The sequence below is a fragment of the Calypte anna genome, chromosome 1, assembly GCF_003957555.1.
Source record: "Calypte anna isolate BGI_N300 chromosome 1, bCalAnn1_v1.p, whole genome shotgun sequence".
NCBI lineage: Eukaryota > Metazoa > Chordata > Aves > Apodiformes > Trochilidae > Calypte > Calypte anna.
This window is the reverse complement of record NC_044244.1, coordinates 145359754-145383063: the sequence shown is the minus strand read 5'-3', so window position 1 is coordinate 145383063 and position 23310 is coordinate 145359754. Positions and strand designations below refer to the sequence as shown.

At 38.5% G+C, this 23310-nt stretch overlaps 1 protein-coding gene across 1 annotated transcript in view; it reads left to right on the top strand.

Annotated features, from left to right (window-relative positions):
• ITGBL1 (integrin subunit beta like 1) overlaps positions 1-23310 on the top strand; it is a 136801-nt gene that overhangs the window by 13372 nt on the left and 100119 nt on the right. The window lies entirely within an intron of this gene.

Here is a 23310-nt window from a genome sequence, read left to right as displayed (position 1 = left end):
TGCAATCCTTGCAATTTGATATAAAGTTAGCAGTGAAAACATCAAACAGAAGGGGTTTTTTTGTTTTTGTTTTTCACTTTCTTTTTTAAATAATTGGATTCTTATTCAAACCATAGACCTTAAGGATAACTGACAAAGTGTACCAAGCAAGGGAAAGTGAATGGTTACTCTGAAGTTTGATATAGGGTATATGTAATGATAAAATACGTATATAATATAGATAATGAGAAAATGATATTCTAGACACTCCTTATCCTTGTTGGCTCCAATAAACAGTGAAGGATATAATTTGTACTTAAACAGGAAACACAATTTTTCTGCATTTTTCACTAGAAATATATATGTAAAAATGTTTTTTCAGATCATGGAAAAGGGGTAGCGAGTAGTGTTAGACTGGTAATAAACTTCCAGAAATAGGCCAGCTTTTTAAGTACTGCCATTGGGGTAGTCATTCTCTATATTGTCTCAATGCAATGTTATACTCTCCAGAAAGCTAATAATGCTTGGATGACAATGAACTGAACCCTTTGTTGACAGCTGAAAGCATTGTCTTGACTCTCTACAACTCCCTGAAAGGAGGTTGTAGCCAGGGGGGGGTTGGTCTCTTTTCCCAGGCAACTCTCAGCAAGACAAGAGGGCATGGTCTGAAGTTGTGCCGGGGGAAGTTTAGGTTGGACATTAGAAAGAATTTCTTTACTGAGAGGCTGATCAAGCATTGGAATGGGCTGCCCAGGGAAGTAGTGGATTCTCCATCCCTGGAGATATTTAAAAAGAGACTGGATGTGGCACTCAGTGCCATGGTCTGGTAACTGCAGCAGTAGTGGGTCAAGGGTTGGACTTGATGATCTCTGAGGTCCCTTCAACCCAGCCAATTCTATGATTCTATGATTCTATGACTGGTGAAAAGTCAAAAGCTGTTGCAATTGTGAGGGTGAAACACTTCCGTCAGGCTGACTCCTTTCATATCAATGAGAACTGGGGAATGCCCCTACTACTCACCTTAAAAACACCCAGCTCTACATAGGGTAATGCTGTATATACAGCATACAGACCGAGTCTGAATGAATGTTTCTTCTTCCCTTTTTCTCTCTGCTCATCTTCCTGTACATGGCCTGGTGCCCTGGGCATCTGATCTCCAATGCACTTCTTGTGCGCATTTGTGGGAAGGTTATGGGGAGCTCCACACCCAGAGAGAGCTTCCTGACTCTTTTCTCCTGAATCCAAGAAATATGGAAATATTGCTGTTTAAGTTTTCCTTTAGCCCTGTGTCCCCCCCATCCCTTTAGGTGAGTCCTTCATGGAGCTTTGTTTTGGTCTTGCTGATATTGTGTCATTCATTGTTGCTGCTGAGAAGCAATTATTTCAAATAAGGGGCATACCTGCATTTCTGGACTGAATATTCCATAAACCCAAATAACTTTGTGGTGCTTAAATTTTTTTGTTAGGTTAGCCTTGGAAGAAGGCTTTAGAGCGTGATGTTATCTCTACTGTGTGGCAGAATTGTCACCCTGCAAATGTCATAGCAGAATCTGGTGCTGAAGTCTTGACATAATGGACATTTCTACTGTACACGATTCTTGCCATTTTGCTCTATCTTTCCTCCTCATCTGAGTCACATAAATGGTTTTAAATGCCTCTCAGTGAGTCATATAGTATTTCTGATGATGGTTTTGCTAATTCTGTCCTTACTTTAATGTCACTGTGTATACAGAGTATCTTTACTACCTAAAAGCTAGCTTTTCATTTGGTGGCCTACTTGACACCTCTATAATAAGCACTTGCTTACCTTAAGCACTTTTTTTTTTCTTTTTCTTTTTTTTATCATAGCAATGTCAAAACCTCAAGCTTTTGTTTGTATTCTGAGCTATCAGTTTGAATTTTTAAATTCTTTTTCAAAAATGGATTAGGCAGAACGTTACATTGGCTGCATACCTCCTCACACCGTCTGGCAAGCATCAGAAGCCAGGAGTTGCCCTCTGCTGTGCCTTATTGCTTGGCTGAAAAGGAATCAAAACACACATGGGAAATTTAATGTGGTGAAAGTGAGAAGGAAAAGATCGAATGCTGGAAACAAATGTAAAGAATTTGTATACAGGTGGCAGCTGGAATGTATGAGACTACATGCAGTACAGAGTGTTCCTCAGAGCAGGGAAATGTAGGTCGTTGTTGCAGCCAAAGTTTTTAAGCAGTGAATTATTTTTTGATGGTAACATTCACAAAAGTCCTAACTAACCAATTTAATTCAGCCTGCAAATGAAAGAGACAAATGGCTGAATACTTTGTGAATGTGGTATAGAAAGAGGAGACTAGGCTGGGAGATGCCAAGAGTTGGTAGGGAAATACTTACACCTTTCCAGGCAAACAGCGAAGCAGGAAAATCCTAATTTTTGACACTTAGATAGGTAACACATATTTCTGGAAAAAATGTGGAAGAGAGCCAAAAAAGATGATTTGTGTTACTGCTTTGCTGAAACGTATTGCATTGGCATTACCAGATATGTTTTGGCATTAAAAACAAAATGAGCAATCAAATGAACATAGTTCAATATCTTCATTTCTTCCTCCCCCAGCAGCAGCTTTTTTCAAGGTAAGATTTTAATGATAAAAGCACTGTCACACTCTTTGTGATAATAAATGTGCTTAGAAATGCCATTTAAATAAAAATATTATTTCTCATTCAAAATATTATAACATGCAAAATAATCAGTTAAAAAAATAATAGTTGCATCATATCCTTTAAAACTTCAAAGTCTGAACACAAAAGCAGTTGCTGTCCAAATGCAGAGAAGTAACATGGTGAGTAGAGCATCACCTTCTAACACTGAGTCAGGCTTCTGGTTCCTATGGAGCCAAATGAATGGAAAGCCATCTTGCATTTTTTGTTGTTTTCAGATGCAAAGCTTAAAAACAAAGATTCCTTGTGTTGTAAATTAAACGTAAGCATTCATAATGCTTTTAAGTACCACCTGTTCTGATGTTCTTGCATGCAGTTTTTCTGTTGCTACAGCATGTGCGTTGGCCAAGGGCACACTTTGAGATAGGTAACTGGCTTTCAAACAGTTCCAGAGGCAATATCACAGAAACACAGAATGGTTTGGGTTGGAAGGGACCTTAAAGATCATGTAGTTCCAACCCCCTCACATGGGCAGGGTCATCTCCCCTAGAGCAGGTTGCTCAAGGCCCCATCCAACCTGGCCTTGAACACTTCCAGGGAAAGGGCAGACACAGTTTCCTTGGACAACCTGTGCCAGTGTCTCACCACGCTCACAGGTAAGAATTTTTTCCTTGGTTAGACATTAGGAAAAAATTCTTTTCTGTAAAGGTTGTGAGACACTGGCACAGGTTGCCCAAGGAACCAATATAATGAGATTATGTCTGTTGGGAATTACTTGGTCTATAAATGTGTCTTGAAACCATTTTGGGCTTTGGTTGTTTTTTGGTTTTCTCTTTGCAAAATGTCCTTGTGATGTATTCAGATTTCAGCTGAACTTTTCTGCTACTTTCCAAACATGTAATGGTAGGATGTTCTACAGAAGGCTCTCAGAATATAGTGTCTTACATACCACTAGTATCAGTCCAACTCTGATTTCTTTGTTTTCTCTTAAATATATTTCCCACTATGTTTAAAAATGTCTGGGAAACTTAATCACTTTTGCTGTTTTGCAAAGAGCCTAAGAACGCTCTGATTTACAAATAATAAGGTGGGGAATGAAAAGTGATACAGAGCTGGGCAGTCAGCTGAATAGATCTGTAAGCTTCTTTCTTTAATTGTTTTAAGCTAGAAATGTCACGAATTTCGAAGATGGATTTTTTTGGTTCCTGAACTGTTCAGTCAGTAAATGAACAGGAAATTGACAGAAGCATTCTTGTTGGAACAAATACTATAGATGATGCCTAGAGGCAACTGTTCATTTGAGAGGAGGAGCAGGAGGATTTCATCAGAGGATGAAAGAGAGGATTTCATCCTAGAGGATGAAACGAGGAAGAAGTAAAAAGGTACAGAAACAGCTGTTGGTAACTATTATAAATAACAGTTGTGTTGCTTCATTATTTTGCCTGCAAAACTTCAATTTCTTTGCCTGCAATGGTTGTAATGGCAGTACTGATGTTAGAACATGCAAAGGCATTTAGGTCCAGTAGTCATTTGCTTTTCAGGCAGCAGAAATGACAGGATAACGAAGACTAAACTATAGGAATATTAATATCATCTGTCCTAAGCCAGCATTTTCAGCCTCTTCTCACCACTGCTATCGACAATAGTTGTATCTGTGTCACAGTTTTGATGATGCTGCACATCCAGTACTACAGGCAGACTTATTGTCATCATCAAAAGGAGAACTTCAGTGTTCCTTTCTGAAATTCAGCTGTACTCCCCACCATGAATCCATCAGAATCAATCACATCAGAATCAATCAGGATTATGTTTTTTCCACTTTTGTGGAAAGTTTTAATTCTCATGGTCCAGCAGAAATTTTAAGAGGAAAAACCTGAATACCTGAGTTAAAAAACCCTTCTGAAGCATATCTGCTTTTATTTATATATATATCTTATTATACACATACAATAATATATTTTGCCATCACAATCCATAGCTTGTCCAATCTCAGAGCTGTTACTGTTTACTGTCTATATCAGCAGAATCAAAACAGTCATGAAAACAGACAGAATGGACTCGTTCATAGCCAGTCTGTTTTAATAGCATCAAAGAACAATTTTCGTTGGAAGGGAGTCATGGAGGTCAGCTAGTTCAGCCTCCTGCTGAAGGAGGTCCAGCTTTCTGGAGAGATCAATTGCTCCAGGTCCTCACAGACATGATGTCAAAACATGTTTATGTGACAGAATAAAAAAAATCAAAAGAAGTGCTTTTGATTTTTTTTTTCAGCATAAAAACTTCTGCTGAAATAGACCTTAATTCAACTGACTCATTTGACAAAAATTAGAACCAGTTAAAAATAATTTATTACATGAAGAAAGACGAGTTATGAAACTAAAACAATTTATTTTGCCATTTTCTTTGTTCGAAATATAATACTTCTATCCTGAGAGGTTTTTTTGAAAGATAGATAGTTTAAATCAGGAAAAAACCAAAACCATACCAAAACAACTAGCCTTGAGATAAACACAGAAGTAGAAAAAAATTTTGGTTTGGGTTGTCTTTAAAGAAAGAGCTATTAAACAGGCTTGTTTCTCCTTCCTCATTAGCACACAGGCCTATCTCCCTCAGGTTACTTTCTGTTTCTCATGTTTCTCTGACCCCTTAAGCCTCTAGCAGACTTGGCTGTTCCTGCTGAATATATGCTAACTACCTGGGTTGATTAATCCTGGACTCCTTCCTCCTGGAAGACAAGCAGAAGGTGTTACATGATAACACGTCAGAAAGCAGAGGGACAGACTTGCTTAGTTCTGCAATAAAGCATTTTCAAAGTTGCAAGACCTTAGAAGTTCATCAGCTGAAGATACCCTGAGGAATGAACATGAAAATGGCATCATTCAAATAATTTAAAGAAAAATTTTCTTTTTGTTGCTTGCATCCACACATCTCTATTAACATAGAATCTGTCACTCTCTCAGTCACTACCTGTGTCTCAGACTTTTGTGCCTACTAAAAAGCCATTAATAACCAAAAGCAGTGACATGGTTCATCGTGGCTATATCAAGTTGTGTTGTCACTGATCACTGAAGGCCTAATGACTCCAAGACTCCCATTTTTTGGGCTCTTCAGACAAAGGTTTTTTCTAGCACTTGCTAATAGCATTTCAAAGCCAGTTGCTTTGACACTGCTTAAACACTGGATAAAGAACTGGAAGGTCTTGTTGCCCCAAATCAGTTTGACTATGGAACAGGTTAACTTAAACTCCCTGCACCTCATCCTCCCTTCTATTAAAGGAAGGTAATGCTTACCATACTTCCATAAAAAAACCTATTTAGATGGTTGAACACTTCCACAGAGCAGTTTCTTATTAAAAATATCTAGTGTATTGCTGCCAAATGCTCATTCTGGTCTTGTCTGTTAAGCCTGACATTAAGTATAAATACCAGAAAAAGTTAAATAAAACCCCCACCTAGGTGACCCTGTGATCTACTGATCCATCAGCAGGGAAGTAAACAGTTTGTCTATGGTTGCCTGTCTCACTTACATATTACAGTCTATTTGTTCTTCCTACCCTGTAATTACTCCATTGGATCTGCTGAAATATCCTGATTCACATTCAAACTATTTTCAAGAACTATTTTCAGAAATACCCTTTAATTCTGGCATGCTTTTTCATTGCTTGGTAAATATGAAGAGATGCTCAAGATTTGTTTTCTTACAAAGTTTTGTGTAGCACTGTGAACCTACTGCTGTGTGGGGTTCCAGTTTGGCAGCAGCTAAAAACTGATTTCCTGCATAAACTAAATACAAGGCAGCAACAATAAGAGAGGCAAACTTGCCTCTTCCCAATACTAAGAAACTAAAACAAAGCAGGCCCCCTTCAATGGGGTTATATCACCTCTCCCAACACTGTCTCTTTTTATGAGTTTGGAGTTTGTTTTTCAACTTTTTCCTTTTTTTTAAAGACAACACTTTAAAATTTTTTCAGTTTTGAATTTCTGTACTTCTGATTGTTTCACACCCTGTTCCTGTGCCTTACATGTGTAGACCCAGGTGGGATGTTAAGACCACAAATAAACTTCCCCTGTGAGGAAGTTAATGGAGAGGATCCAAAAAGACAGCTGATTGCCTGCCTGCTTCAGGCACTCTGAAGCCAAAGTGGTGAGCACACAGGTTCACCCTGGGGCATAGAAAACCTGTACTTGCTCTCTAGAAAATTATATCACCAGCAGGACAGGGGAATGGATTGTACGCCCGTACTCAGCACTTATGAGGCTTTACCTAAAATACTGTGTTCAGTTTTTGGTCTCTGTCAGGGTTTAACACTGGCCTGGCAGTTAATCTGAATGAGAGATGCTCTCTATTAACCTCTCTCTCCTCCCTGATAAAGAAAGGAGAGAGAATGAGGGAGAGAGACTTATGGGTTGGAAACTGAACTACACAACTTTAATGAAACAGTAATGATAAATAGGAAAAATTACAAATATATACAAATATACAGGAAAAATTGATCCCACGTTCCCTCCTCTCTTTCCCCCCAGTAACTCTCACGTCACCACCGAGGCTGCAGGGCAGCCCTGGGAAAGTCCAAGCTGGACTCCTGGAGTCGGCAGCAGTTGGGAGCCAGAGGCAGGAACACACAGATATGGGCTGGCATGGATTAGGACCACAGGCAGAGGAACGGACGGAATCCTTCCAGGATACTGAAATGAACAGGAACAAGAGAAGAAGGGGAAGCAGGAAGAAAGGGGTTTGACCCTTGTGATCCCTCAAATTTATACTGAGTATGATGTGTATGGGATGGAATATCTGTTTGGTCAATCTTGGCCATCTATCTTGTCTGGTCTTCCCTAAGGGAGGGTTGCAGGTGGGACCTCTTTACTCCTTCTCTCCTTCTGGAGGGTAAAATGTTGCTGAGAGCTGAGCAGTGTCCTTGGCTCTGCACACCAGTCTCCAGCAGTAACTATAAACATCGAGTGTTATCAGTCCCAGAAGCAGACACTGTCTGAGAAACTTGCTGTTAATTTCAGCAAGTGCAGCTACTTACAAGAGACTGAGCTGAAAGTAAAAGTGCAAGACAGAAAATCACCTTTATCCTGGCCCAAACCAGGAAAGTCTCCCAATACAAGAAAGACATCGAGGTGCTGGAGAGAGTCCAGAGAAGGGCAAGAAAGCTGGTGAAGAGTCTGGAGTGCAAGCCTTCTGAGGAGTGTCAGAAAGTGTGTAGCACCTACTGAAGGATTTAGAAGAATACTGCTGGGTTTGGGGCCTAAACAAGCTGAGCCAAGGAGCTTCTGTTCCCAGAGGAAATACAGATATGTTTCCATATCTCTACTGAGATCTGGAAGGACATTGCCGAGGCTTTGGCCAAGGGCAAACAAGATCCAGATTTTTGACCTGTCCTGGTGAGGCACTGTCCTGGTGAACATTTAAAAAGACAGAAGGTCTTGGGATACCCCATAAATTTATGTTCTGATGAGAAACAAGAAGTTGTGTTACATTCTCTATACATATAGGAATTCTTAGGTTCAAAGAGGGTTAAGACCTCAGTGTGGGATTTTTTGTTAATTTTTTAATTCTGAGGCCTCGATTTCTTTTGGGAAGTTAATGACTTAATGGCTTTCCTTTTTTTTTCTGCTTCTCTTTACCTTTTTATTAATCATTTTTTGCCATATAGTACTAAGCATACTTTAGTATTACAGGCTGTATGCTGTAATTTACTATGGGAACTGACAGGTTGCTCCCAGGGATTTCTGTGTATAGGGGTTTTATTTAAAAATAAAATACTGAAAGGTTATCAGAAAAAAGGGTACTAAAACTTTGATAAGCCAATTCATTACTTTTAGGACCATTCTTGTCCTTACCCTAATGTTTTTTCAGAGAAGTATTTTTTAAAAAACTGTTGACCTTTTATCACATGAATTGATTAAGTAGCACTCTAGTACATTTTCCCCAATTGTGATGAAGAACATAAAAATTCTGTTGTTCTTTAATACTAAAAAACACATGTTGATTTAATAACAAAAATTAATGAAAACCAAACAAACTTTCTGATATTAACTTTACAAGCATATAGAACAATATGCTTTAAAAATTATCACTACAGGCTCTTGAATGAAGAAATTGTAAGCAGGTGTGAGTTTCTTATAGCACTTTTGGAAAATCTGTCAGACTGAAAGGTATGAATAAACATTAACAAATTTTGAAAGGACTACATTAGCATTTTAAGTTTTTAGGAGAAAGTTTGTTTTACTTTCCTTTAAGTGACATATTTCCCTTGCTTTATTTATAAGCACTGACACTTGAGAAGCATTTTATTGTCATCAGTGTTGGCAATCTGTTCTCATGAAGCATACTTAAATTAAAATTCTAATGCTGGGCAGTTATCACTCAACCTGTTTTCTTGGAAAAGATATTTTACATTTTACTTGGAGCCTGTTGCCTTACTTGTATAGGAATTCCAAGGAATTGTATGTTATGCCTCTTTTTTTTACTCAGATAAAGACCACTAAAAAGATATCCAACTTAGGATTCAACTTTGTAAGCTTTGGTGTTTCTAAAGTTTCATTTCCAATTCTTTTTAGCTTATTGATTTAAAATTAATGGCTTTTAATGCCAATTAACACCAAGTTGCTTATATTGGTTAAACCTTCCTTCCATTTATCTTAATGGATGTTTCTGTAATCAGAAGTCAAGTGAAATGTAGTCCTGTTTAGAAAAATTGCTCAAAAATAATATTCTCTACAAACTACTTTTCAGTTAGTATTAGATACCAATAGAAATGAATGGAAAAAGAAAGAGTCTAATTAAAAGATGTAATGTACAAGGTTACCAATATTAATAGATCAAATACAAAATGGCTGACAAATACAATGAACTGAAAAAATTGTTCAAGGGACAAAATAGCAGATCTTATGGAAAATGCTATTTTAAAATTACTTTTCATCAAATTAACTTGATTTATTTATTTGAAGAGATTACAGGTTTGATTGTTAATACAGTTAATTGGCAGGAACATTACATTATTTTGTGCTATTTGTTTTGTAACTGAAAGTCTCCCAGTTGAAAAGAGAATCATACTATCATTAAAGTCTACATTTAGCACTCTCAGCACCAGGTACTTCATTTTTTGATGGAATTTGCATTTTAGTGATACATTTAATGTTTTATGAATTTAAAAAAAAAAAATTTATGGGTTGCTATTGCTGAGTGAATACCTAATAACAGCAATCACTACTCAATTTATTTTCTCATAGTGGCCTGCTGACATAAAAAAACCCACAACATTGTACAATACTTACAATTAACAAGACAGAGACTGGCAGAATGGTCAGTGAAGACATTTGTTAACATTGATGTGAATGCATAAGCCAAGAAGTTACAAACAGAACTACAGTAATTTGGATTTCAGAAAGAACATACAGTAGGGACTGTGCAGAAGGATCAATAATGACGTACATGGTAGAGGGTAGAGAAGGATAAAGATTGATTCCCTCAAGGAACTTAAATTTGTTTCAATGATCAAGATATTACTTGTTTATATTAAAAAAGAAAGCATGAGAGTTGATACATGAGAGTTGAATACTGGAAAATAAGTACTTGTTTTTCAATGGAGACTATGCCACATACTGTCCTCTTGAGGAACTTAGAGGCTTTTTTTCTTCACTTTTCTGGTTCTGATTGGCTCCAGGGGCAAGCATGAAGACAGCATCTGGAAAAGAGCAGAGAGATGCCTAGGACCAGAGTTCACAATTCCAGATTCTGCTTGCACTTCCCTGCCTGTGCTTAGCAAGGTTTGTTAATTGCAGTGGCTGAAACACCTGACATAAGAATTCCTGCTTTCTTATCTGTTTGTTAAATAAGGCATCCTTCTATCTTCAGTCAGGCTTGAAGGACCACATCACAAAGCACAGCAACTGAAACAAGCCACCTGTGGAAATAATATATTTTTTTTTAAATTTTTCAATGTCTTTAGAAAAGGTGTATTTTGGAGAGTAAAGCCAATCCAGAACAATGAGTACAAGGCATCAGCATGGGTGTGCCTTATACATGCTAGTATGATGGGTTATCCTGGCTATCCTGGTGAATTTTTTCAGTCAAAATAAGACCTTGGGCTCAGTGAAGGGACTCTACAGCATCTACAGTTCAGGCTTAAGAGTCTCCACTAGAAATCCATGAGTCTGCTAAATGTACTCCTTTTTCATAGGAGAGCATCAGCCTGGAGACAACCAGGGTTCTTTATGCTTTATTTGCTGTAATAGATTGCCCAGGCTTTGTGAGTCTATATTGGGATGAGAATCAGTGAATAAAACCCTGGGACAGTTATAACCTGGGACACTGACACCAGTGATGCTTTTTGTGATCAATGTTCTGCTAATGGATCTGGTGTTTGATGATTAGGTGAAAAAGGTACAAGGGGACAAGAAAGCTCAGGAATATTAAAGTGAAAAAAGCACCAGAATTTTCTTGTCATCACTAGATTTGTAATACTGACTTGGTGTAGGGAGAAGAGAATGTCCAGCTTTTGCCACCCAGACTTCTCTTTTCAAAGATGTGCATAGAATAAAGACCATACCTCTCAAGGTAGTCATGGAAAGTGGCTGATGTGTGGATGTCACTTTAATTAACAAGAAGATAATTGAATCTTACTTGTATGCTGTCTGTGGATTCTTTGAGAAAGTTACTGGCAGCACTAGCAGAGAGGAAAATGCTGACTGAAATTGGCTCTGAGGCTTTACAGCAGACAGTCTGTGTCTACCTAGAAAGGTCTTGCATTGGAAATGAGTTATGAACACAATGAACTACTGAATATGGAAACTGGAAGTGAATATAACACTGAATAAAAATGAGCAAAAGTTAGCCTCAACTGGATGTCTGAAATGAGGAAAATGACACTGAGGTATTAGAATCTACTCTTTATCAACAAGATTATTATTTATTCTGTTATGATTTTGTTATGCACTTTAATTAGTTTGACAAGGCTAATGACTAAACTTATAAATTTTTGAAATACTGTTCAATTAGATTCAGGAACAAACAATGGGAAAATGAGCAATATGACAAAGTGTAGAAGGATTTAGATAAATTACATGGTTGGGTTAATGCTATGCAAATGCTATTCAATCCATTTAAATGTGAAAGAATATATAGGAATACAGATCAAAATATGGTGGTATCTGTTCATAGGAAGCTTGTTTCAGAGCACAGGACAAGAGGGAGTATACAAATTATGTATTCCAGAATCAGATCATTAAGTTTTATATTAAATTAATGAAAGTGAGGGGAAGAGGGACAGCAGAAAACATTGCCTGGGGAGATCCTTGGTGCTGTGGTGGAACGCTGTCACTTCCCTTCCTGACCAAGGTGAGGATGGCTGGTGGGCAAGCATTAGGGAAGGAATGTACAGAATACCAGGAAGTTTCATTGGATCATCAGTATCTCACTTTCTCCCATGTTTCATGTCAGGATTTAGATGATCCTAGAGGTTTCTCCTCTGCTGTGGGAAGAGCAGATGTCTTGTAGTGATCACAGCCAGTTGCATTTCCATCAATAGATGTTGTTACTTCCTTGCCATTGTGCAAATTCAGGGTTTCAAAAAAGAGGAGGTGAGAAGGAAATGAAACCTTACATATGCAAATTGTGATTCCTTGCTGGGCCCAAGCAGCACTTGCAGCTGCCAAGTAAAAAAACCTTGTGGCTTCAAAGTGGTGGCAAAAGCATTTTGCTTGAGGAAAATACATGCATTATTGTCACGGTTTAACACTGGCCCGGCAATTAAACAGATGCTCTCTATTAATCCCTCTCTCCACTCCTTGATAAAGAAAGGAGAGAGAATGAGGGAGAGAGACTTATGGGTTGGAAACTAAATTACACAACTTTAATGAAACAGTAATGATAAATAGGAAAAATTACTAAATATATACAAATATACAGGAAAAAAGAAGCCACGTTCCTCCCCCCTTCTCCCCAGTAACTCTCACGTCACCACCGAGGCTGCAGGGCAGCCCTGGGAAAGTCCAGGCTGGACTCCTGGAGTCGGCAGCAGTCAGGAGCTGGAGGCAGGAACACACAGATATGGGCTGGCACGGATCAAGACCACAGGCAGACGAACAGGCGGAATCCTTCCAGGATGCTGGGTGAAGGAAGGGAAGCAGGAGAGGCAGGAAGGGCAGGCAGCTGGAAGCTGAAAGCAGGAAATCATGGCTTCGCCCTTGTGATCCCTCAAATTTATACTGAGTATGACGTATATGGGATGGAATACTCTGTTTGGTCAATTCTGGCATCTCTCTTGTTCGTTCCTCCCCAAAGGAGGGCTGCAGGTGGGACCTCTTTATCCTCCTGGACGGCAAAATGTTCTCATCAGAGCTGAGCGGTGTCCTTGGCTCTGCACACCAGTCTCCAGCAGTAACTACAAACATCGAGTGTTATCAGTCCTAGAAGCACACACTGCCTGAGAAACTTGCTGTTAATTTCAGCAAGTGCAACTACTTACAAGAGACTTAGCTAAAAGCAAAAGTACAAGACAGAAAATCACCTTTATCCTGGCCCAAACCAGGACAATTATTTAGGAGAGGAGAGTTTGTTAGTGCTTAGCAGACCTATGTCTCCCTTGGCAAGTAGATGTACAAGAAAGCACAATACTGGGTAAAGTGTTCCTGCAGTAATTCTCAACTTTTTGTCTGCATTTTTCAAGTGAGGCTTGTGAGATGTAGTGCTGGGCAGTACAGGGCAAATGGTTTTGCTTCTAGGCACTGAGAGAAAATTGACCCTTCTGAACTACTGTGAGGCATGAAAAGGTGAGAGAAGGCAAGGTGGTAGCTGCTGGGGTTTTTTTTAGGATTGTCCCTGTATTGTTCCAGTTGGGAAATAGCTTGAGATTGCCTTTTGAATGAGTTCAAACAGAAGACCTTTGATGCTGAAGCCACAGAAGGGAAGGTAAAAGCTGCTGATGTAAAAGAAGAACTCAATGGTAGATGTGAATAGTAGCCCAGATAATGACTGAGCCAGATGCTTACTGGACTGTTGGACTTCAGACCTGAACAAAGTCTGATCCATGGGACTGAAGGAAAATTGTTATGCTCAAGTGCATGCAGATAACTGGATAAATCCATCTTCTATTTAACTGGATTTTTTTCTTGTTGTGAGGAATAGTATTTCCAGTGCAGTTGTATGGGGAATGAATTTTGCTAAAAGGCCTGTCAAGAGTTCTGAGATATTAATCCTTTTTATTTTTTCCTTTCTAAGCCTGATCTTGGCAATTGTCCTCTGCCTGATGCAGGCAGATAAAAGAATGTATCTTGTAGGATGGAGGGAAAGAAGAAACCCTGGGTCCTCTAGAGGTGTTTGTAGCATGTAGACTGTGTGTCTTCATGCTGTCTCTAAATGCACAATTTAGAACTCCTCCTAGTGAAACTAGTTGATTACATCAGTAGTTGCAAACTTAGGGAAGTCACAAGTTAAAGAGAAAAAAAAAAAGTTTTCACAAACTTATGCTTTTGCCTGCTGTCTATACTTTATTTTTACCAGGTATGCATTTGTACCACCAGCTTTCTGGAAGATCTTTTTGTTAGTTAGATTCACAGACTGTGTAAAAATGGATATGTAAAAATGGATATGTAAATAAGCTTTTCATGTAAGCTAAGAAGATAAACTGCAGTAGTTGATGCTATCATGGGAAGACAATGTCAGTGGTACTGTGAATGAACTAGGGACACCATGTGAAAGAAGAGGTGAGGAACTGTAACTTTATCACAGGGGTTCTGCTAATCAATATATAGGTTATACTCAGTGTTTTCAATGCAACTCATTAATTTATTGATTCAGCTACCAAAGCACTGGTGAATGATGGTAGTAGGATTTCTTTTGCAGCAAGCTTGCAGAGAATGGTAAGCACACACCTTTTCATGATAATGAGCCATCAGCAAAAAACAATGAAAATCAAGGAACAGAAAGAAGGATAAGCAGAATAGCATCCATGTGCTAAACACAGGGCATGATCCATCCCTCAGCACCAACGGGAGCATCAGAAGACGCAGCTCTCCAGGGCTGGGGATGCCTGGAACCTCCCAGTGAGGCAGGGTGGGAGAGGAGGTGTTCTTGGCTGCTGGTGGAGGGTCTGTGTCACCAGGTAAAGTAGCCACAGGAGGAGGACAGCAGACTGCACAACACCAGCAGTCATCAAAAGGAAGTTGACCTGATCTTCTCCAAGAACATGTGGCTGCAGGAGCCCAAGTGTCCAGCTGTAGTGAAGGATGGGGTAGGCAGAGTCTGTGTTTTTCTGTATGGGAAATGCCCCTGTACTCAGCGCTGGTGAGGCCACACCTCAAGTACTGTGTCCAGTTCTGGGCCCCTCAGTTCAGGAAGGAGATTGAGGTCCTGGAGTGGGTCCAAAGGAGGGCAACCAGGCTGTTGAAGGGACTCGAGCACAGACCCTATGAGGAGAGGCTGAGGGAGCTGGGGCTGTTCAGCCTGGAGAAGAGGAGGCTCAGGGGAGACCTCATCACTCTCTGCAACTCCCTGAAAGGAGGGGGTAGCCAGGTGGGGGTTGGTCTCTTTTCCCAGGCAACTCTCAGCAAGACAAGAGGGCACGGTCTTAAGTTGTGCCAGGGGAAGTTTAGGTTAGATATTAGAAAGAATTTCTTTACGGAGAGAGTGATCAGGCATTGGAATGGGCTGCCCAGGGAAGTAGTGGATTCTCCGTCCCTGGAGATATTTAAAAAGAGACTGGATGTGGCACTCAGTGCCATGGTCTAGCAACCGCAACGGTGGTTCAAGGGTTGGACTTGATGATCTCAGAGGTCCCTTCTAACCCAGCCAATTCCATGATTCTATTAAATGATTACAAATGATTACAAAGGTTGTGCCTTCAGGTACCCACAGCAGAGGGTCAGTGCTCTGGTAGCAGGTGAGAGGTTGGGAGCTATGCTCAGTGAAGAACCAGAGCTGGCTGATCCTGAGTCACACAGAATTCCCAGGAGGAAGCAGCAAAGGATCAGTTTGATTGGAGATGGAGGCTGTGCTCTGTTGTTCTAATATGCTGCTTAGGGTGGTTTTTTGCAGGACAGGAAGATGGACTTGAGATATGGAGAGACTCCTGAGCCTCATCCAGCTCTCAGACTGTTAACCCTGCTGCTCCTCTGTGTGATACAGACAGACCTGGAACAGAAGACCTGGAACAAAAGCATCACTTCATGCTTCTGAGAATAAGGGTCAAAACCTTGGGGACCCTTTTCATCTTAGAGGCAGAAAAGGAAGGGCTTTTACTTTGAAAAAAAGGTCTCAAATAATTTTAAAGGTATACCCAGTTATTCGTCTGGTATCAATGAACATCCTTAGAAAAGAAGTAAATAAAATGCTTAAAAGTGCTTTTGCAATCAGAATACACTGCATTCAAAACACCTTACATTTCAAAATAGTATTAGCTTTAGTCTTATTCTGGTTTAGATCTCCAGAATATATGGAAACACTGCTCAGTAATCCTTTTCTTTATTTTGATTTAATCCACAACCTTCAATATTTGGTAATATTTCTGCCACTGGCAAAATCCTTGTAAATGGAATAAACTTCAGCAAGTTTTAAAAATCTTTTAAACTTCAGTTTAAAAGCTGCATCTCCTAAGGCACTTGCTATAAGACCAAAGTCCTGCTGTGAACTCTGAGAACCTAAACTCCTTTTTCTTTCAGCTTATTCATGTAGGCCTTCAGGGTGTATACCGTAAGTTAGCTTTTAAATTTTGTGTGGTCATTTGGGATTCAGATAAGTTTTTGTATTTACTTTAACTCTCCTCTGTTGCATTTTCTACTGCTTAAGTTTTGTCTCCTTTCTCATAGAAAACTGTAATAAGTTCAAACATTAAATAAAGAAAAAGCTCATAACTGATGTTTGGTAATTAGAGACGTAGGAACTCAAGCTAAGCATAACTAATAATGGCATTATTAGTTATATTTTGTCAACAAAAGATACTCAGCATGTACTGGTGCAGAAGCAATGAAAGGATCACGTCAATGACTAGTGGAGAAGAATGAAAGTTAATGGCAGTACTTAGAGTTTTGTTTCATTGGGATGGCTGTGGGAGGCTGTCCTGCAATTTTCTCAGAGAAATATTGGTATCACTAAATGCATTGGTTTTGTAAAGTCACATCCTATTAACTACTTTTCTAATCTTAATATGCAAATATTGTGATTTAGACTTCAATCGAACATCTTGATGCCCTATAGAAACCCCGATGAAATTGTTTTAGTCAGAAATATTTTTTAAAATACTGCAGAAATCAATTTCTGTTTCAATTATGCTGGCAGTAGTTCTGTTTAATTAGAGGTAGATTCATCAATTAGTTTGGTAAATCTCTTTCTCCTGTGATTATTATAAACTTCCTTTGCAACAATGGTGAAGGCATGGTCTGAAATGAACGTTTTCCCCTAAATTAAGCCTTTAGTCATTAATTTTTTACTGTAGTTATCTCTAGTAGGATTCCTTTGCTGAGCTCTGGGTTTGCTCATGTAACAGAAACATCTGGTTATTTGGCAGATTCTTCAGACAAATGTTTTGCCAGCTTCAGAGCTGTCTCCTCATTTGCCCCATGATTTGGCTTTTCTTGGCATATTGACTCAAATTCCTCCATGGCATTTTTTTTCTGATTTTCTTTTTTTATGATAAAGTGAATGATTAAAAAGCTTTAAGTTTATAAGTGAATGCTTATATGCTGGAAGTCCTGCATGGAAAAGCACTGAAAGAGCACAGGTGACAGGAAAGTAATTTTGAAGGTGGTATATGTTGCTCACTTAAAAATAAAACTAAGCTTTTTACATTTTCATGTATCACATAAAATCCCATAAAATAGCTGAAAATCCCAGTCAGGGAAGTGATGAGTGCAGTCCAGACACTGGTAACCAAGACACTGCCTCAGAGACCATTATGCTCTGACACTATTTGTGCAAAATCTCTATGTAAATTTTTGCAATTGGTGCTATCAAGGCCCATGAAAAAGTCCCAAGATATCTGACAGAATTTCTGAAGGCACCTTATGTGCTGAAAAAGGAAAATAGCTGTTTGGGAAAAATGAATGACTGGATGTGGTCAAGTCCTGGTAGCCATACTTTGTATAAGGCTGATCAGGAATCACGATGATGCCCAGTGCTTGTAAAATATTGCATCATCCACTCTGTGCACACTGACAAGAGAGAATGGGTAGGTTTGTGCATTCTCAACACTGAAGATTCAAACTGCTATAATTTGCTAATGTTATCCGACCAACTGCTCTATCAATAGATCATTTACCTATGAGCATAAAGTGCTAAATAATTTTGTTTTGCACACCTTCACTGTTCTATTATGTGGCTGCTTCTGGAAAAACACTGGGACTTGGGTGCCTTATAACCACATTTGTTTTTACAAATGAGGTGTGTTTATAGTGGGAGATTATTGCAGCACTTTAAGTTGTGCTTACTTTCATACTTTTTTATTATCATTTCTATAGAGAGCTTTTTTCTTTCCCTAGGCAATAGATGAGTAACATAATCCTGTTGGATATTTAAATTTTTATCTCATTTGTCTCATTTATATAAATGCTATTAGGGAGGGTTATTTGCTTCACATTAGCTTGCCAGAATAAATTTGACTAGCCTCAGAGGCAATGTTAATATCTTTTGATGCAAATTTGGCTTCATATGCCAAGGCCAGGTGGCAAGGCTTGGTATTAATGGGATCCTAAAGGTTTTAGGCAGTTACTTCAGGATGTAACTCTTTAGCCTGTTTTATTAGATGACAATTCATCTGGTTGCATCCAATGAATGTCAGTCTTTGTGACTCTACATGCTACTTTTCTAATTTTGCTAAATAATGTATGCAGAGATCCTAGGGGTCCTGGGGCTGTGTGATGCACCAGTTGCCTGCTTGGCTCATCTGAGAACCCCAAATTATGATTTGCCTGTGGATGAAACTGTTGAGTGGGAGACAATTTCTAAACTGCAATAACTGAAGATTAACGCAAGTGCTACCTAAGGAAAAAACAGAAAAGTTGGAAAGGGTTGTGTGAGGCCCTATAGACTTGTTTCAGCATTTAAAAATGAAACCCATTTTAGTGTTTTGCAGCTGATCAGACTTCAAAATTATTCAGATTAATAATTTAAATATAAATAGTCTGAATAGTATCATATTTGACAGCACTCCCATTTCTACTTAAGTAAGCACGTTCTATGCTGTGTGAACTATCAATGAAAAAAAAAAAGCAATGCTGGAACAGGTTCTGACATACTCAGATTTGGGAAAGGTGAAAGTGAATTAATTCTTTTATTCCTAATATACTGGAGGTGTAATTCAAGAACATGTCACACATGTGGAAATATGTTCCCTGTGGTGCTATCAAACTTACTGATACCTAAGCATAACTACTGCAAAAAGTTTTGGCCAAAAAAGCAAATACAGCTTTAATTTACTTACCTCCCTTCCAAAAACAGAAGACAAATGCCTTTTTCTTTTTATTTCCCAGCCTAATTTTCTTCTTTTTTAAAGTGTCTGTTCTGCTTCTAGACATAGGCACTTCAGTATAAATGAATACTGATGATGAATTTTAATTCAGTCTACACTAGATCTGCATAGGCTAAAAGTAGGCTATGGTACAAAGTTCCAGTTCTTTGCCAAAGTGATAATTTGGGGCCAGCAGAAATGCATAAGAGTGCATTATTTCACTCATCTTTTTTTCTCAGAAGAGGAATATGATGCTGAGAATGAAGCTGGCTTTTTAAAACTGTCTGTAAAATGCCACATTCCTTTTTTATCTCTTAATTGTGTACCATGATCTTTTTTAAATACTTCTGGTAATTATCTTATTCTCTAAACTTAATATTACTGCTTTTCATTATTGATTTTGATTTAATTTTCTTCTTATGAAATGAATCATGTTTTGTTTCTATGCCTCATCTCAAGTCAGTTGTGATTTTCTCTTACAGCCAAGCAAAACTGCAGTGAGGGCCTCTTGTTTTCTAGCTGGAGGGGTGTCCATAACTGTGGGTGGGTCTTTTTCCCACTCCCCTCCAAAAAAACAGGTTAGCAGAGGCTAAAAACAGGTTAGTAGAAGAAGGCTATCACATTTCAGTTATCTTTTGTGTTATTGGGAAGGAATTGTTATGTTTCTGGAGTTGTCTCTTTACTTCAACAGAGCATCAGATAAAGCCAGGGAAACTTCATAATCAAACAATGGTTTTTCCTCTGTGACTTTCCAAGTAGATGAATCAGGAAGTATTTGTCTCTGGCTTTTGAAAGTTACTGCTGTATGAGCACTCAGGATGTGTTCCTGGTAGGTCAGTTCTTCAGATATTTCTTGGATATTTCAGTCTGGCAGACTGAAGGCCAAAGGAACAATTTTCTGTGAGTTTCAAGGCAGTGAATAGAGAGCCAGAAGCACAGCCATGGAGCTTACAGTAGAAATATTTTGGGAATGCAGATAATCCACTATAAGTGATTCCTTACAAATCCAATTTCTCTCTTTATTGTGCAGAAAATGTGTACATACTTTTTTTCCTGTACCATGCAATAAACTTATATAGGTATGTGTATATACTGACGTGCAGGAAACTATCTTGCATAATCTGTATCATACTGAAATTTAGGGGCTACATTCATCCTCTCACAGTGTGTGAAGGAAAGAAAATTCTAGAGTGTTAGAAGAAACAACTGAAAAAAGTCTCTGTATTGCTAAATTGTGCAGCTCTGGGTGGTAATGCGTGGATGTTAAACTTGATGCTGCTTTCACCATTTTCCTCTCTGAGTCCTTATAAAAGTGAATTATCCAGCCTGGAAGTTTTTAAAACCTGCAGTTGGATTAATCTAGTATTTTTCTGGTCAGATGTTTCTTTTTAACAAGAAACTATGGGCTTGAGGATTTTTGTCCTGCCATGAATAAGCTGTCATGATTCCAATGGTGCATTTGAGATAGAGCTCACATATTGAGTACAATGGGAGCAGCATTGAACTGACAGGTATAGTGTGTTTCTGCCTGGGAAATTTTACCACTTCAGGTGAGGTAAGGCAAGCACAAGAATAGGTCCTAGGTGAAGCAATGTGATGCTTTTTATCTTTAGGGACCAAAAAAATCATGCAGTATAAACTACAAAAGCTTGGCATGCACAAACTGGTATGGTCTACCTTGCTAATAGCTTTAAAATTCCTCACTGGCTTCTGTATTTTTAAAATATGAAGAGAAAATTACTGTGCCATTGCACTTTATAAATAATTCCTGCACATTTAACTCATCATTTTCATCATTAGTCAGGAAGCAATTAACATTTTAAATGCTAATTTTTAGACTATTAGAGAAATATCTGCTGATACTAGAGAGTGCTGGGATGGGAGTATGCCATGGTAGATTATTACAGCTTGAAGAATATAAGGAAGAACACTGTATGTTGCAATTTAGTGTCATCAAGGAGTGATACAGTACATCTTTACAGAAATCTGGGAATCTTTTTTTAACCTCTGGAGGAAAAATAACAAAGCATAAATATATAGAAAGGCTTACAAGAGAAAAAAAATTAAAAAGAAACAAGAAAGGTTTTTTTGAATGTCAGTGTTGTGTTGTGTTTTAGGTAGGACATTTAGATTAGTTCATTTGTGCACATATGGCATTAGAAATTTTTCCTTTGTTAGCCTTTTAGTGTTGCAATCTCATCAGGATCATATTAAATCAATGACACCTGGAGAGCTCTGGCATACAAAGGATGGAAGTTCTATGGAAGCAGACGTGCCCACTAGTGGGACATGCAAAGGACTGGCTTTCCACTTTACTCTCCTTATTGTTTTTCATTCCAGTCAGCAGAGGAGATTCTGAAACTGCACAGAACATAAAAGACTCACATATGAGCACTGTTTTTAGAGAGAGAGAGCAAGTCAGAATCTCACACTTAGGGGACAAACAATTGGAACAGGGCTTGTCCCAGCTTCGTTAGTGACTTCTATGCTGTTTAATGAGAGGTTCTGCTTCCAGAAAAACAAGATAATGATACTGCTTTCCTTCTCAGGGCACTATGAAGCTTCATGGCTTCTAAGCCTTTCATAATTACTGTTTATTTTAAACAATAGTTATTTGCATACTTGTATCCCTCTGGACCAAGACAAAGAGAAGAGAGTTGGAAAAGGTATGGAAATACATGTAGCTGCTGTTGTCCTTCTCTGCTCTTATCACTTTGAACGCTGCCATACTACTTGATAAAATCCTGGGCTAGCTATTTAGACATGGAAGTGTGAGAGAGACATTCTTCCTTCATTTTATTACACTACTAGTAATAATAGTTGTCAGAGTCCTGTTGTATTAGCTACAGAAACAAAGTTGGTAGATCCATCAAATGCCAGACAGTGTTGGTTAAGACAAATATTTTGCCTAAGCAACTTCTCATTTCCATTTAGTTGATCCTGCTCTAGCAAGCAAGTTGGGCTTGCTGATCTTCAGAGATCTCTTCCAACCCCCACCATTCCGTGGTGCTGTGATTTTGCTAACTTTTGCATACCACCTGGCCTCATAACAAATGGGTGTTTGATGGTTTGTCTGAATGGTGTAAGTTACAGTAGTCATCAGCTCTCTTCTAAATGGGCTACAGAGTTTGAATTAATTCTTCTTTAACTCCTGCTTTAGCAGCAAATCTACAAGTAATGAACCAAATACAGTAATGAAATGGAGTTATGTCTGCTCAAGTTGACTGGTTATACATGCAGAATGATGCACCTGTGTAGCAAACTACAGGCAAATGTACATCTCAGTGAGCTTGAAACCAATTATTACTATTAAGAAGTGGAATATTTTGATTTCTGCCTCTTATATAGGATGTATAGTTAATTTACATGCAAAACCATAGTCCCACTGGAGTTAATGGGAGTGTGAGTGGGGGTTTGCAGTGAATGGTTCATCAAAGTTGCATGGATGTTTTTCACCATACCAATTAGAAAGTATATCAAGTTCCTAAGAAGAACATTAAGAAGGTTCTGCAAAATAACTATAATTAAATTTTCTAAGTAAGATGACTAAATAATAAGTATTTGTGTTAAAAGTTTAGTAGGAGAAAAACAAAGACAAAATTCTAAAACCAATACCAACATACAAATAAAACTTGAAGGTTAAGGAAGCCAACTAGGAAGGACTACACAGAACTTAAAACTCCCTTTACTGGAGCAATTTCCCTGTGTAGAACATAGGCATAATGTTCTCTTTATCTGCTTCCCATTGCATGTTTTGTGCAACACGTAGAAAATATAATATTCTTTTATATTAAAAATTATTAATAAAAGCTAAGAATCTGTGAAGAGTTACAGCAAGCTTTAGATCCACATATGCAATTGCAAGATTGTGCAAGGGCAGGAAATGGCTCACAGCTGCAGCTTTCTGTAGAAGTCCAAGAGTTCATGTCTGATCTGTACAATAAATACCTACATTAAAAACAAGTATTTGTAGAAAGAGCCAAATACAGATGATGAGTCAGATAGCGTGTACAGCTCCTCTAGCTTTTCTTGCTGATGTTAGATCACAGTGACCCCTCTTGTTTTCATTTCAGATAAAAATTTCTTGGCTTCTGCAGAGGAAGAGGCTTTGCAGAATGTCCTGTCCTCTCTTTCTTACAGGAGCCTGTGAAGTTACTGTGCATTAATTAACACCCATGGCAGTTTCAGACCATCAGATAAGTCAATTCTTGAAACAGAGGTGGGAAGCTAGCATTGTGTGAGATGATTCTAT